Source organism: Triticum urartu, chromosome 6A, assembly GCF_056163025.1.
Source record: "Triticum urartu cultivar PI428250 chromosome 6A, HENAU_Tu73, whole genome shotgun sequence".
Lineage (NCBI taxonomy): Eukaryota > Viridiplantae > Streptophyta > Magnoliopsida > Poales > Poaceae > Triticum > Triticum urartu.
Window position 1 is genome coordinate 517,098,011 of NC_141878.1, and position 15,604 is coordinate 517,113,614.

At 49.9% G+C, this 15,604-nt stretch overlaps 1 long non-coding RNA gene across 1 annotated transcript; it reads right to left on the minus strand.

The window, feature by feature from the left end:
- Positions 1-5,209: 5,209 nt before the first annotated feature.
- Positions 5,210-12,756, minus strand: LOC125514563 (uncharacterized). The gene is made up of 3 exons (XR_007286519.2): positions 12,473-12,756; positions 6,673-6,718; positions 5,210-5,465 (listed from the first exon to the last, which is right to left on the minus strand). It is a non-coding gene; the product is annotated as an uncharacterized LOC125514563 (long non-coding RNA).
- Between the last annotated feature and the right edge of the window lie 2,848 nt (positions 12,757-15,604).

Genomic DNA, 15,604 nt, shown 5'->3' on the forward strand with positions numbered 1-15,604 from the left:
GCCACTGTATTTCGCCCCACTGACTGCTGGGACCCACCAGCTACATCTTCGCATGCAAGGAAGTGCCTAACAGTCGGGACCCACCTGGTCGAAGCGTACGTAGCATTGTCATTCTGGTCGCGAACGTGTACGTACATATATAATGGTCGATGTAGAGGCGCGCACGTGTCGTAGTAGAGGCGGCCAGGGTGCAAGAAAGAAAATACGGCCACGTATGTGTACATACGGGTGGGGTCTCGAATGCCTACTCGCGCATACATACGGCCAGGGCTCGTGTACATGGGTGGGTCGGAACGGAGAAACAGCGTCGTTGTTGTGTTCATGGGGAGGCAACGGAATGCGTCGTGTTTATGGGGAGGCAACGGAATGCGCCGTGTTCATGGGGAGGCAACAGAATGCGTCATGTTCATGGGAGGGCTTGGACGGAACAGGTGATGGAAACGAGGCCTGGCGTACCGCAGAACGGAGGAAACGGCCTTGTGTTCGACCGGCCACGTTCGAAACGGGATCATGTTCATCGGGAGGGGTCTGGCGTATCGCAAAACGGAGGAAACAGACCTCCTACGGTCAAAACGGGGGTCCTGTTGATCGGGAGGGGTGTGGCATACCGCAAAACAGACGAAACAGACTTGTGTTGGAGCACTACGGTCGAAACGGGGGTCCTGTTCATCAGGAGGGGTGTGGCGTACCGCAAAACGGGACTCCACGGGATACTGTTCATCTCCACCGTCGACCCCCTCCAGCCTCCACGAGCTACTGTTCATCCACCATCGACCTCCTCCAGCCTCCACCTGCGACTGTTCATCCACGGGCACCTGTTCATCTAGCCTCCACCGCGCGCTACTCCACCGGCTACTGTTCAACCAGCCCTCTCCACGGGCTCCTGTTCAACCACCCCTCCACGGGCTACTGTTCATCCTGGCCTCCACTGTCTACTGTTCATCCAGCCCTCCACGGGGTGGTCCTGTTCATCCAGCCCTCCACGGGGTCCTGTTCATCCAGCCCCAACCGGCTCGATCGATCGGGGTCCTGTTCATCCAGAGGCAACACCACAGGGTCATGTTCATCCACCCCCATCGGGAACTGTTCATCCACCCCCCCCCACAACGCTCACTGTTCATCCAGAGGCAGCATCGATCGGCTTCAGTTAGCAGCAGTAGCGAAGGAATCGCTCGACCGAGTTCAGTTAACAGCCATCGATCGATCGCTCGGGTTCAGTAACGCGTAGCCTGCAGTGCAATCGCTCGGGTTCAGTTAGAGCCCAACGCCTCGCTCGGGTTCAGTTAGAGCCAACGCCTCGCACACACGCGCGTACGTGTATGAGAGAAACGCGCATCGCTCGGCCCCCGACCTCCCACCGTAACCGGGAACTCCCCGAAATTTTCCTCGCCCTCGCTTCTACCATGGTTTTTTCCGTCATGGACGGCCCAAAGAATGTCATGCAGCTGCATCTCTGGGCCGCCCAGGACGAAAAGCCCATTTTCTTTCATGATTTTTTGTCATAGAAGTAGGAGCCCACCACATCTATGATGATACCAGGTTTTGTCACAATTATCGTCATAGAAGTGTCATATGTATGACAGAAAAAAATTTCATTCGGCCCAAAATGTCACGGATGTGTCTTTATTTTGTAGTGCCACCAGTTCGGTGATTAAGGACCCGGACACCTTCAAGCGCGCCCGGAGTAATCGGCAACATGACCGCCTGGCACGTTCCGAGCTCGCATAGCAATGCGGCCCCCACCCCAGTCCCAGCCAAACGGCGAAATACGTGCCACGCATAAATACTTACGCATTGAAAATACCATGGGCACATGTGCGAAGGGGGGCATGACTACGGCACACCCCAAGACGCGGCTCAACCGCACTAGGGGCTTCCTGCTTTGTTGTTTTTCTTTCTTTCAGGACTTTAATCTCTGGAAGCCCCGTCCGGCAGTATGATTGTCGGACACACGATACAACAACCAAGGAGGCAGAAAGCTACGTCACATCAAGGAAATCCCATGTGGTCCCTGATAACGAATGAAATGTCTGCTTTAAATACCTTTCCTCAGCTTGCCCTTGGAGGGGACATGTCAAATAGTCCTACTTTTTGCTTATCGCACTACTTGAACCATTCTTCTTCGACGCACCTTTTTGAATAAAAAATAGCACTAGACTATTATCGCATTCTTCTTCTTCTTCTTCTTATATATATATATATATGTTCATTCATGACATTCAGCAACCGTACACTCTGGTACGGCCCATACGCCAGGGGCTTAAGCATATCCCATAATACGGCGTGAGAAGTCCGAACACTTTCGATAGTGCGGCACCCCGAACTTATAGCATTATATGCATCAGCTCCGAATCATGTCTTGGGTCAATAGTTGGGTTTGCCCGACTCCCATGTTTTGGTACCTTACGTTCCGCTATATCGGCTAAGGTAGCACTGGGAGAACTACTGCGATTGTTCCCCGGTTCATCTGGGCTAAGCACCTCAGTAGAGAAAGCTAAAACTGACTGTCATGATAAGGCGAGAGCTGGTCGCTGTTCGAGAGGTCTCGAGTCTCTAAAGACTTATGCCGCTTAGAGCGAGGAGTCAGCTTTGTCCAGCTTAAGGCGTGTATAGCGCCCCGAATTCGGCCTTCCGAATACTAGGGGCTTCGCCAAAATTTAAAATTGTAGACTTCTATGGCTAAGTGAGAGTGATAAAGCATTATCGTCTGATTGCCTTGTTCGTTGAGCTGAGCACCTCCCTCGAAGGACCCAACAATGGGAAAAAGAGTGCTCAGATTTATCCCGAACACCCCAGCACTTGTGGCATGGGGGCAGAAGCCGACGACTGGCCATCTCTCAGATTTGATAAACAGCCGCACATAAGGTAATATTTTAAATTCAAACAAGCGTGGCATAGCACATATGAGCAAGTTTTCATAATGCAGGATCACACGAGCGAGCTCATTCAAATATCACATCCTTCGCACACTCGTCCGCTACAAGACGGGCACCCTTCAGGACACCCTCATAATACATTTCGGGGTGGCGATGCTCCTTGCCCTGCGGCGGCCCCTTCTTCACCAGCTTCTCGGTGTCCATCTTGGCCCAGTGCACCTTCGCACGGGCAAAAGCCCGGCGTGCACCTTCGATGCAGACGGACCGCTTTATGACTTCCAGCCGTGGGTAGGCATCCATAAGCTGCCTCACCAGGCCGAAGTAGCTGTTGGGAAGGGAGTCGCCAGGCCACATCCGGACTATAAGGCCCTCATGGCCTGTTCGGCCGACTTGTGCAGCTCGACCAGTTGCTTCAGCTGGTCGCTCATAGGCACCGGGTGTTCGGTCCCAGTATACTGAGACCAGAACAACTTCTCCGTCAAGCTTCCCTCCTCGGCCTGGTAAAATTTCGTGGCATCCGACACGCTGCGGGGCAAATCTGCGAATGCTCCTGGAGAGCTCCGGACTCGGGTAAGTAACAACTAATTTACTTTCACATGCTTGCTTTGCATATTGAATGCCTTACCCGCCGCTATCTTCCTCATCGCCTCAATCTCCTGAAGGGCCTTTTGGGCTTCGTCCTTGTCATGCTTTGTGCTCTCGAGGGCCGCGGCAAGCTTGGACTCTCGCGTCTTCGAGTCAAGCTCCAAAGCCTCGTGCTTCTTCACGAGAACCTGGAGCTCTTGCTGCACCTCGCCCACTCGTGCCTCTTGTTTTTGCCGCTCGGTGAGCTCCTTGGCTGCTTTGTTCTTGGCCTCGGACAGCGCTTGCTTCAGGGTCGCCACTTCGGTCGTGGCCCCTGGCACATTCATGATGGTCCTCTCATTTCGCAACCACATTTTCTTTTTTATATAGACAAGGTATTACTTACCTTTGTTCTCCTCGAGCTGCCTCTTGGCAAGGCCGAGCTCTTTCTCGGACCCCTCGAGGTCTTGCTTCAGTGCGGCGACCTCCGTAGTCAGTGCGGCACAGGTCTGTAGCGAAGCCTGCATATGCATACAGACATACTTATATTAGACTCCTACAGATATTATTTGATCCTCTATTCGGATTTTCTTTGTGAAAACCAAACAGAGCATCAGGGGCTACTCTCTATGCGGTAATATTTTCCTATATTTTAAATACTTACCTCAAAGCTTGTTAGAAGGCTAGCACAGGGTTTAGTCAGTCCGCTCTTGGCGGATTGAACCTTCTTGATCACTGCACTCATAATAGTGCGGTGCTCTTCGTCGATGGAAGCGCCGCGAAGCGCTCCCAGCAGGTTGTCCGGTGCCTCTGGATGGACAGAGGTCACCGGCACGGGCGGCTTGCCCCTCTTGGAAGGGGGCCGCCTACCGGAGTCCGGAACCACTGGAGGTTCCGGCGCGGCGTTCGGCTAGGGGTCGAACTTGGAGCCCTTGGGAGTCTTGCTCCCTTCACGCCTAGAGTCCGGAAGGTCGCCTTGAGACGCCTCCGGGACTGTCTCCCCCCGGCTCGGTGCCCCTTGAGACAGTACCTCGACATCGTCCGTAGGGCGAGGAGAGGAGGCGGTTGGAAGTGTATCACTATCCATATCCGACGAGTCCAAGGAACCGTCCGATGAGGATACGTCGACATGGGATCGGGGCGGACTGCATGATCATATTCGACGATTTGGAGAAGTAGTGCAATAAAAGTATGCTATGAGTTACTCTGGTATCCGAATACTTACGACTTCGCAAGGGGCCTGGCCCTGAGCAGCCATTCGTCTCCGCCGTCGGCGGCGGTGGTGGAACAGTCCGGAAGGAGAGTCCTTCCCTTCTTGGACCCTTCGGCCTCCACTACAAGAAATCTGTTAATACGTGATAGTCCTGATCCGTCATGGATCGGCAGAAAACTGTCAAGGGTGCCCATCCATGACGGACTTGAAATCCGTTATGTATATCGCGTCATAATTTCACACCGTACCATACATGACGGCTCTTGTCCGTCATGGATGTGCCCCAGGCCCGCTCAGGCCCAATCCATTGTGACGGAACAATCCGTCATCGATAAATGCCATGTAGGATTTTTTATTTACCAATTTGAATGACATGGCTGCCTACGTGGATACTCTTTTCCGTCACAAAATTCGTCATGGTTGAGCACATTAGCCCATTTCTTTCATCCCATTTTTTACCCCATACATGTTTACCATTATGCAATACACAAATCCTAATGCTAATTTTGGCCAAGAGAAAGCATTTGCAAAGTGTAACATTACATAGTTCAACCAGTATGCAACCGCCTTTTGTATGTATCCACAATATAGCAGTTTACAAAATCCTCTACAAAATGACAACTTACAATATAGATCGACAATATATATCACACATCACGCTTAGGAATGAGTACAATTCATTTTACATCAGCAAAACATACAAACTATCAAGGTTGTTATTTAGGTTCTTGCTGTCAGCCCTCCTGATGGCAGCCATCATGTCTTGGTTGATTGTGATGAGCAGCACCAAGTAGCAAACTTCCCAATCTTACCTACATATTTACAAGAACCTTAGATATTGTTATATATGAATAGATAGTAGAAACAATATAATTACAAAAAAATATAAAAATGAATACATGTTGTCCATAATTCTTAAATCTTATGGTGCCAACAAATGAGAATAACATTGTATCTACTATAAAACAAGACTAAACATAAGGTTTCCTAAAATTAATCCGAAAAAGTGTTTCAAATGACAGTAACAATACACACATCACAAAACTAAGTAATATATTATTCAGGTTGTTATTCAGGTTCTTGTCATCAGACTCCTGTAGGCAACTAACATTTCATCTATACCTAGCATATTTACAACATTAGATACTTCTGATAGAAATATACAGTAGAAATTAGAGAATTAGAACAAGAGAAAAAAATTAATTACGTACTGTCCAAAGTTCTTAAATCTAAGAGTTCCTACAAATGAGAATAACAAAGTATCTATGACAAAAACATGGCATCACTAACAAACAATATGCATGACGCAAAGCCTCTGATCGTCGAACTACATTACACATGAAACTCAATGTTTATGCTGCAAGTTCATCTCAAAACACCGACAACAGTAAACAGTGTGTATCATATTTAAGTGGCATAGACTGGTCAAGCAACTTTAAGAAAATGCCAAATGAGTGTCATATAAAAAATAATCAATTTACATGGTTACGGGAAATAGACTAGTAGTAATCTGTGATCACATGTTTCTGTTACATGTGCAACTCTGGCATATACATATAGTTTGACATTTTCTTTCTTTCTTAATATACAAGGCAAAGCTTTTCCGTCTTCCAAAAATAATGTGAAGCACATACCTGGAGTAACTACATACAGCTATCATTAATAGTTTAATGATAACTACAGCCTAATTGTTCTTATATTCAGATAAGCAGAACAAGTGGACACGAGGTAGATAAAACTAGCTAGAATCTTAGCAGAGATACTCCAAGCAAAGCCATATGTATAACAAGTGGTGTATATGTTTAAGCTAGATATATCCTTGACACTTCTGAAATCTGCAACTCATACAAGTATAGCATGCTTAGAAAAATGTCTCTTGTTCTTAAGCTTCCAGTGTTAAAACAGCATGGCAGATATTTCAAACTAAAATATTAGCTAGAATGTGTTGCCATTGCAGTTTTATATTACTGCTAACGAACAAGTTAGGTGAGGACAGAAGAGTCCAGAATATGTATTAACCTCCTGTGTTCTGTCACCATGGATCGCCGTTGTAGGGAAACCTCTGCTGTATAGTCAATATCTCAATGAATCAGATTTTCATTTTGTCTCCATGAAAACCAAAGTTAGAGGTTGTTCAGGCAAGACAAACCAGAAAACTAGCATGAGAAAAATCTTACAGAATAATACTCCCTCTGTCCCATAATATAAGAACGTTTTTGGCACTACACTAGTGTCAAAAACATTCTTATATTATGGAACGGATGGGAGTAGTAAATAAACCCAATTGTTACAATCCAAGATGGCAGCAAATAATACCTTGCCGGTGAGTACAACAAGGTGCAATGAACAAAATATGTAATATTTGCTGCAACCAAATGATGGTAGTAAGTATATTTCATGGATCTGACACTAAACTTGTATATGTAATTAGTGCGGGAGCGAGAGTAGGCGAGGAGGACTGATTAACCAAATGATGATAACACATAGAAAGTTTGTGCATAATATATAACAGAGAAGCAGTGTAATTAATAGCAGCGCTAGTTAAAAATCTTACTCTTCGTCAATCCATTGAGTGAGATTAATAAATTACTTTTATTCCACAATCAATAAAAACCCAAGGAACCAATAGGAGCATCTCATGGGGCATTTAATTACTAAATTAGTAGTTCTTAACTAACTAACAGATCTCACAAATTTTACACTACTGCTAGTGCTCGCACGACAAGAGAAGAAAAAGAAATAGCCAACAAAACTAATCTATCATTGGCTGTAGCTTCTGAGTATCAGGAAAACGAAGTGGCCACATTTTATGCATCACGTTTAGTCCAAAAAAATTGGATAGCCCCTGGAGAACTATGCTAGAGTAGAGCAGCAATCACTTGGAAAGAAAAGAAAAACATGGCGAGAGGGTCGACCTTCTTGTTCTCTGGGGAATCATGGTGGTCGGGGCAGAGGACCTCGCCATCTAGCTTGCCCCGCTCGTCGGGCTTGAGCATGGGTCCCATTCATCACCGTCCATCAAACCAGAGTGGCAGAGAGGTCCTGCTGATCTGAATCGAAGACATAAACTTCGATTGGGGATGGCAGAGAAAGGGAAGTAAAAAATGAGATAGGAGAAGATCGGTGAAGCAGGGAGGGACCTTGTGCAGGTCGTCGACGTTGCCGGTGAGGTCGAGGTCCGACCTCCCACAGGTCACGGTCGTCGTCCTCTCCTTGTCCGGCGATTGCTGCTCCAAATCTCCGGACGGCTAGGCAGTTGCGCGACCTGGGAGATAGAGGAGGGAGGCATCTGCGGCAGATCCATGGCCCGGGTCGTTGGTTGTGAGCAGCAGAGGCGCGCCACAGCTGCTAGGGATGACCGCCCCTTCCATCGGGCCGCTGCAGCCGCTGTCGCCATTGATCTTGGGTTTTCATCATCGCTTGGAGGCGGGGAGTTGGAGGCAGAGGACGGGATCTAGGGGAGGCGAGGCGTGGTGGCGGCGGATGGAGAAAGAGGTTGGGGACGGGAGTGTTTAGGGTTAGCTTTTATGTGGGCAAAAGGTTTAGGGCTTTAGGCGGGCTTTAGTGGGCTTGCGGGTCTGTACTGTGGGGTTCATGACGAATTTCGAAATTGTCACCGAAAATCCATCATGGATTAACAGGTTTCTTGTAGTGCTCCTCGGTTGGGGTGGCCTTCTTTTTCTTGTCTCCCCCGGCTGGAGGGGGAGAATCTTCATCTTCCTCCTCCTCGTTTTCATGGGAGGAGTGCGTCTTGGAGTTATCGGACGATGAGTCCGATACCACCTGGCGCCGGGAACTCTTTCGGGTTCCCTTGGCCTTCTTCTTGGTCTTCTCCGGCACCTCATAAGGAGCCGGAGTCCGCATCTTCGTCAGGAGAGCGTCTGCAGGGTCTTCGGGCAGAGGGGCCGGACAGTTAATCTGCTCCGATGTCTCCACCCAGTCCTGTCATAGGCACGGGAGCTCAGACCCCACACATGGTTAAGCTAGGGGAAATAAATACCCTATGCACAGAGCTTACCGGATTCGCAGGGCGCCTCGCGCTTAGCCCGCGGTTCTCGGTAAGAGAAGGGGGGACCTCGGCGCCCTTAAAAAGCACCTTCCAGACGTCCTTATGCGTCGTGTCGAAGAGCTCGTGTAGAGTCTGGTGTTGGGCCGGGTTGAACTCCCATAAGTTAAAAGCCCGTTGTTGGCACGGGAGGATCCGACGGAAGAGCATGACCTGGACTATGTTGACAAGCTTAAGTTTTTTGCTTGTCATGTTCCGAATACACTTCAACAGTCCGTCCAGCTCTACCGATGAGCCCCAGGACAAGCCCTTCTCCTTCCAGGAAGTGAGCCGCGTGGGGATTCCGGATCAAAAACTCGGGGGCCGCCACCCAGTTGGTGTCGCGCGGCTCGGTGATGTAGAACCACCCCAATTGCCACCCCTTTATGGTCCCCACGAAGGAGCCCTCGAGCCATGTAACGTTGGGCATTTTTTCCACCATGGCTCCGCCGCATTCCGCTTGTTGGCCGCCAACCACCTTCGGCTTGATATTGAAGGTCTTCAGCCACAGGCTGAAGTGGGGCCGGATGCGGAGGAAAGCCTCACACACGACGATGAATGTCAAGATGTTGAGGATGAAATTCGGGGACATATCATGAAAGTCCAGCCCATAATAGAACATAAGGCCGCGGACGAAGTGGGGGAGGAAAACCACCCTTTCGTGAGGTTCCGGGGTAGGGACGATCTGCCCCGTGGCTGGCAGCCGGTGCGCGATATCCGCGGCTAAGTATCCGTCCTCACGTAGTTTTTTGATGTGTCCCTCCATGACGGAGGAGACCATCCACTTGCCTCCCGCTCCGGACATGTTTGAGGAGAGTTGAGGAGAAGGATGTGGACTTGGGCGCTGGAGCTCGAGTGCGTGAGAATGAATGAGCAAGGAGGAAGAAGGCGTGGGTAGAAAAAGGTGAGACCTCATCCCTTTATAAGGGCGGACAAAAATATGCGCCCCCACAAGCCTGGTAATACTCGCTTATGCCCCCAAGAGCCGTAATTGATGGCGCGGTTGGGTTACCCACGTCCGTATTGATGAGAATTCCGTGATAAGGGGAACACGATCTCTGCTTTGCCAAGACGTGTCAAGAAACCACCTCGCGTTATGTGCGGGGCTGGTTAAAGAAAAATGGTTCAAATAATTACCGGGTCGTGGCGTGATGTCATGCTGCCAAAGCGTGTCAGCAGATTAGATTTGTGGAAATATTATTCTCTCTAAAGTGGTATGTGGAACTTATTTTGCAGGGTCGGACACTATCCTTGTATTCAAACTCTTCCATGGTGTATTCGGAGGAGGAACCCGCCTTGCAATGCCGAAGACAACACTGCGTGTCGGACTGATCGTCATTGAAGCCTGGTTCAGGGGCTACTGAGGGAGTCCTGGATTAGGGGGTCTTCGGACAGCCGGACTATATCCTTTGGCCGGACTGTTGGACTATGAAGATACGAGATTGAAGACTTCGTCCCGTGTCCGGATGGGACTCTACTTGGCGTGGAAGGCAAGCTAGGCAATACGGATATGCATATCTCCTCCTTTGTAACCGATCTTATGTAACTCTAACCTCCTCCGGTGTCTATATAAACCGAAGGGTTTTAGTCCGCAGGACAACATACAATCATACCATAAGTTAGGTTTTAGGGTTTAACCTCTCCGATCTCGTGATAGATCTACTCTTGTAGTACTCATATTATCAAGAACAATCAAGTAGGATGTAGGGTTTTACCTCCATCAAGAGGGCCCGAACCTGGGTAAAACATCGTGTCCCCTACCTCCTGTTACCATCCGTCTTAGACGCACAGTTCGGGACCCCCTACCCGAGATCCGCCGGTTTTAACACCGACATCAGGCATGACCCGGCAGGGGCGGGGCAATTCAGAGATAGCAGGCGACTTCAGGTGTGGACGCCGGCGTTTGCAGGAGGAGCGGTGGCCGCTCAAGACCGGCCACGGCGGAGACGGCTTGATACGCGGGCGTGCAGCGGTCCGAGGCAGACGGCGGCTTTCTGTTGAGGTATGGGGGCTCAGGGAAGTCGCTTCGCTAGGGAGGAGACAAAGACAGCTAGTGCGGCGGATCAATGATGAACCGAGGCAAGGCGGCCTCGAGCTGATGGCGATGAAATTAGCGGCGCTTCTGGAGGTGCGACGCGCTATCCGTGGCTCCAGGAGGCATGGCGCGCGACAGCAGCAGCTTCAGGAGACGAAGCGGTTCCGCAGAAGTGGTTTGGCGATGGCAGTTTCGAGGTGAGGCCATGGCGAGGGGAGCCACGGCGGCTCGAAGAAGAGGTCGCTCAGAGGCGACTCGGAGCAGAGGCATGGCCGACTTGACCGTAGCAGAAGCGGAGGTGACTGAAGCGCGACCGGCGGGTCTCCTTCTGTAGTTAAGGCGGGTGGTGACTCACGTGCAAAAATAGCTACCAGCGCACGGCGGTTCAACAGCGGGGGCGGCTCTCAGGCAGCGGAGTCAGGGCCGTGAGCGACTCGCATGCAGCCGCTTGCCGCAGAAGTAGCGCGACAGAGGAGTCCACTCGGCGGCGGCTTGCAACAACATAGCAGAGGCTCGGACGGCGGCTCACGGCAGAGACAAAGAGGGGAGATGGAGTGATGCTGAAGCGTCGTGTAGCGGAGGCGGCTCAGTGGCGCGGTAGCAGCCGTGGAGGGCAGTAACCCGCCACCAGCGACGATTTGAGGTAGACGGCGGCTCAGGGCCGGTGCAGCTCAGAGACTGTAACGAGGGCGCTCCGGCGGGTCGACGAAGTGTGCAACGGCTAGTAGGAGAGGCATGACCATAGCTAGTTCAGTGTGGCCACACGGAGGAGGGCCCGCGAGGCAAGGCGAGTCAACAGAGACGGCGGCTCCCAGGTTCATCCGCGACGGTGGAGGGGCCAAGGTGGCCCGCATGGCACAGCAGGAGGCGGCAAGTCACATGTGACGGGGCGGCTCTGGTGTCGGGCGCCGCGCGGTCGAAGCCTGCGGCGAGGTTGTGGAAGGTGGTGATGGCGACAAATTTGCTTGGGGAGAACTTTGGAGCCGGAAACGGCTTGACGAGAGCAGCCACGGCAACAGGAGTCGGCGGCTCAAAACGAGACCGTCCGCAGGTGGCTAGAGTCTTGCAAGAGCGGGGCGGCTCAATGGACAGAGGCTGCTGTCGTGGTGAGGAGATCCTCAGAGGTGATTTGAATGCTTCCGGTTTGGCGCAGGCGGCTCTCGTGCATGCGAGACCAGGCCGAGGTGGAATGTAGTGGCGATTTAGAGGCGGAGACGGAGACTCAAGACGTAGCGGAAGAATCGGCCGGCTTGTCAGCGGCGGCTCAGCGTCTTAACACGGAAAGGTTTCAAAGCAGGGGCGGCTCGGAAACAGCCGGCCGGCGGCTCTGAGAATGGCGGTGACTCAACATGCTGCTACAGCAAAGGCGGGTTTGTAGGACCGCACTTCACACGCAACGGTAGATGTGACCGGGCGTCTCGATAATGATTTGAGCAAAGCAAACCAGGGCGACGGTTTAGCAGAGGCGATGGCCTTGGCCGCAAGCGGCGGAGTTGGTCCGTTAAGTTGGAAGGGACCGTTGCGGAGCTCCTCCGGCGACTCAGGGCGAGGCCGAGGCGCGACGTGGCGCGAGGTGGAGGCCTCGGCTCGAGGCGAAGACTGTAACTCGGAACGGCGGCTTGAGGCGCGGTGCTGTAAACCGACCCAAGCCGGCTGAGATGGACCGGGGTCAGGGCGAGCGGCTGAGGCGGAATCGAGGTGTGCAGAGGCCGCAAGATGTGGGACTGGAAGAGACTCACCGCGGAAAAGGATGCGGGCAAACCCGGCGAAGCGACTCAGGGCCGGCTCAAGAAGCGAATCAGCAGCGGCCTGCGGCGGAGATGGAGACTCGGAACAGGCGGCCTAGGCGGCAACTCGCCGCGGCAGAACCAACTGGTCATCCGCGGCGGCTCACCAGCAGCGAAACCATCCAAGGATTGGCTGGAGACGGAGGCGGAGAGGCGTTGTGGTGGTGGTTTGAGAAAAAACCATGGCGATTGGGTCACGGATGTAGACTTCCGGTTGTGATTGTCTTCGTTTTCGGGTCGTAGGTGTCTTTTTCCTTGACTTTTTCCTTTGCTGTTTGATGGTTGAACAGCGACGACGACCCCGACCTTATGGTTTTTGGCAATCTACCCACAGAAACTTGACACGCCGATGTTGTTTAGCAACTTGGGATCTCTTTTCCTGGCGACTTACGACAGCCATCAAAATAACAACTTTAATTTTAAATCTTCCAAACTACTAATTTGGACCAATGAACTCGAAGCTGATGCAGATCCTTTCCAGCTGGCTCATCTCCATCCGGGAATTGTAAAATTCTCGATCTCTATGGGAGATCCCTCCAAAAACTCAACACGATCATGCGCAGACCCCACGGTGGGCGCCAACTGTCGTGAAAACGTCACAGCAGATGTCCTAGTGTGAGGACTTAGTCGTGAGGCTAACGCATCTATGCGGTAGCTTGAAGGGGTTGATCGGAATCGAGAGACGCGACACGCAAGACGAAGATTTAGACAGCTTCGGGCCCCGGGAAACATCATCCGATAATAACCTTACATGCTGTTTGTGGCTAGGTATCATTATCATCATGAGGGAGTCGCCGTAACTCCGAATCTCCTAGTTGTGTCTAGACTTAATGATTATTCAACTTGTCCCTCTTGGGTGCCCTGCCCCTCCTTATATATGTTGAAGGGACAGGTTACATGTAGATTCCAACTCGGACTTAAGACTTAGCTATTCCGACTTCTCTTCACGGGCTTCTCTTCATGGGCTTCTTAACGTCTTGGGCTTGTTTAACTGCCGACTTACTGTCTGGCTTTAACTGTCCAGCTTAACTGTCTGCTTAACTATCTGCTTAACTGTCTGCTTAACTGCCTGGCTTAACTATCTGCTTAACTGTCTGGCTTAAACATTCTGCCGGCTTACAGTAACTAATCACCCGGCTTACATGACTGTGTCTGCCGGGTTACATGACTGTGTCTGCCGGATTACATGACTGTGTCTACTTGCTTAACCTGCTTTAACTGTTCCCACCGGCTTATAGTCTGCCGGGTCACCAATGAAACATTAAGTCCTAGCCGGGTCATATCTCCGGCCGGGTCACACCGTGGGGTATATCCCAGACAGGTTCCGTTGCTCATATTTCTAACTCAAAACAGGAGCTACAAATTAAATGAAGATTGGATAAGGACGAGGTGACGACGCCCGTCGGGAATGATTCCAAGGTCGATGTGATCGCCGTCGGCACACTACCTCTACATCTACCTTCGGGATTAATTTTAGACCTGAATAATTGTTATTTGGTGCCAACGTTGAGCATGAACATTATATCTGGATCTTGTTTAATGCGAGATGGTTATTCATTTAAATCAAAGAATAATGGTTGTTCTATTTATATGAGTAATATCTTTTATGGTCATGCACCCTTGAAGAGTGGTCTATTTTTGTTGAATCTCGATTGTGGTGATACACATATTCATAATATTGATGCCAAAAGATGCAAAGTTGATAACGATAGTGCAACATATTTGTGGCACTGTCGTTTAGGTCATATTAGTGTAAAGTGCATGAAGAAACTCCATGTAGATGAGCTTTTGGAATTACTTGATTATAAATCATTTGATACTTGCGAACCATGCCTCATGGGCAAGATGACTAAAACGCTGTTCTCCGGAACAGTGGAGCGAGCTAATGACTTACTGGAAATAATACATACCGATGTATGCGGTCCGATGAGTGTTGAAGCTCGCGGTGGGTATCGTTATTTTCTAACCTTCACAAATGATTTGAGTAGATATGGGTACATCTACTTGATGAAACACAAGTCAGAAACATTTCAAAAGTTCAAAGAATTTTAGAGTGGAGTGGAAAATCATCGTAACAAGAAAATAAAGTTTCTACGATCTGATCGCGGAGGCGAATATTTGAGTTACGAGTTTGGCCTTCATTTAAAACAATATGGAATAGTTTCACAACTCACGCCACCTGGAACACCATAGCGTAATGGTGTGTCTAAACGTCGTAACCGTACTTTATTAGATATGGTGCGATCTATGATGTCTCTTACCAATTTACCACTATCGTTTTGGGGTTATGCATTAGAGATAGTTGCATTCAAGTTAAATAGGGAACCGTCTAAATCCGTTGAGATGACACTGTATGAACTATGGTTTGACGAGAAACCTAAGTTGTTGTTTCTTAATGTTTGGGGCTGCAACACTTATTTCAAAATGCTTAAGCCTGATAAGCTTGAACCCAAATCGAGTAGTGCGTCTTGATATGTCTCCAACGCATCTATAATTTTTTATTGTTCCATGATGTTATATTATGAATCTTGGATGTTTTATAATCATTTTATATCATTTTTTGGTACTAACCTATTGATATAGTGCCAAGTGCCAGTTGTTGTTTTCTGCATGTTTTTTACATCGCATGAAATCAATACCAAACGAAGTCCAAACGCAGCGAAACTTTTTGTGGATTTTTTGGACCAGAAGACAACCAATGGGTCGAAGAAGCACCTTGGGGCTGCTCTGAGGGGAGCACAACCCACCAGGGCACGCCTGGGACTCGTGGGTTGTGCCCACCTTGGGTGACCCCCGTACCACCTCTTTACTCTATAAATACCCCAATATTCCAGAAACCCTAGGGGAGTTGACGAAAATCAATTCCAGCCGCCGCAGAGTCCAGAACCACCAGATCCAATCTAGACACCATCACGGAGGGGTTCACCACTTCCATTGGTGCCTCTCCGATGATGCGTGAGTAGTTCTTTGTAGACCTTTGGGTCCATAGTTAGTACCTAGATGGCTTCCTCTCTCTCGTTTGATTCTCAATACAATGGTCTCTTGGAGATCCATATGATGTAACTCTTTTTGCGGTGTGTTTGT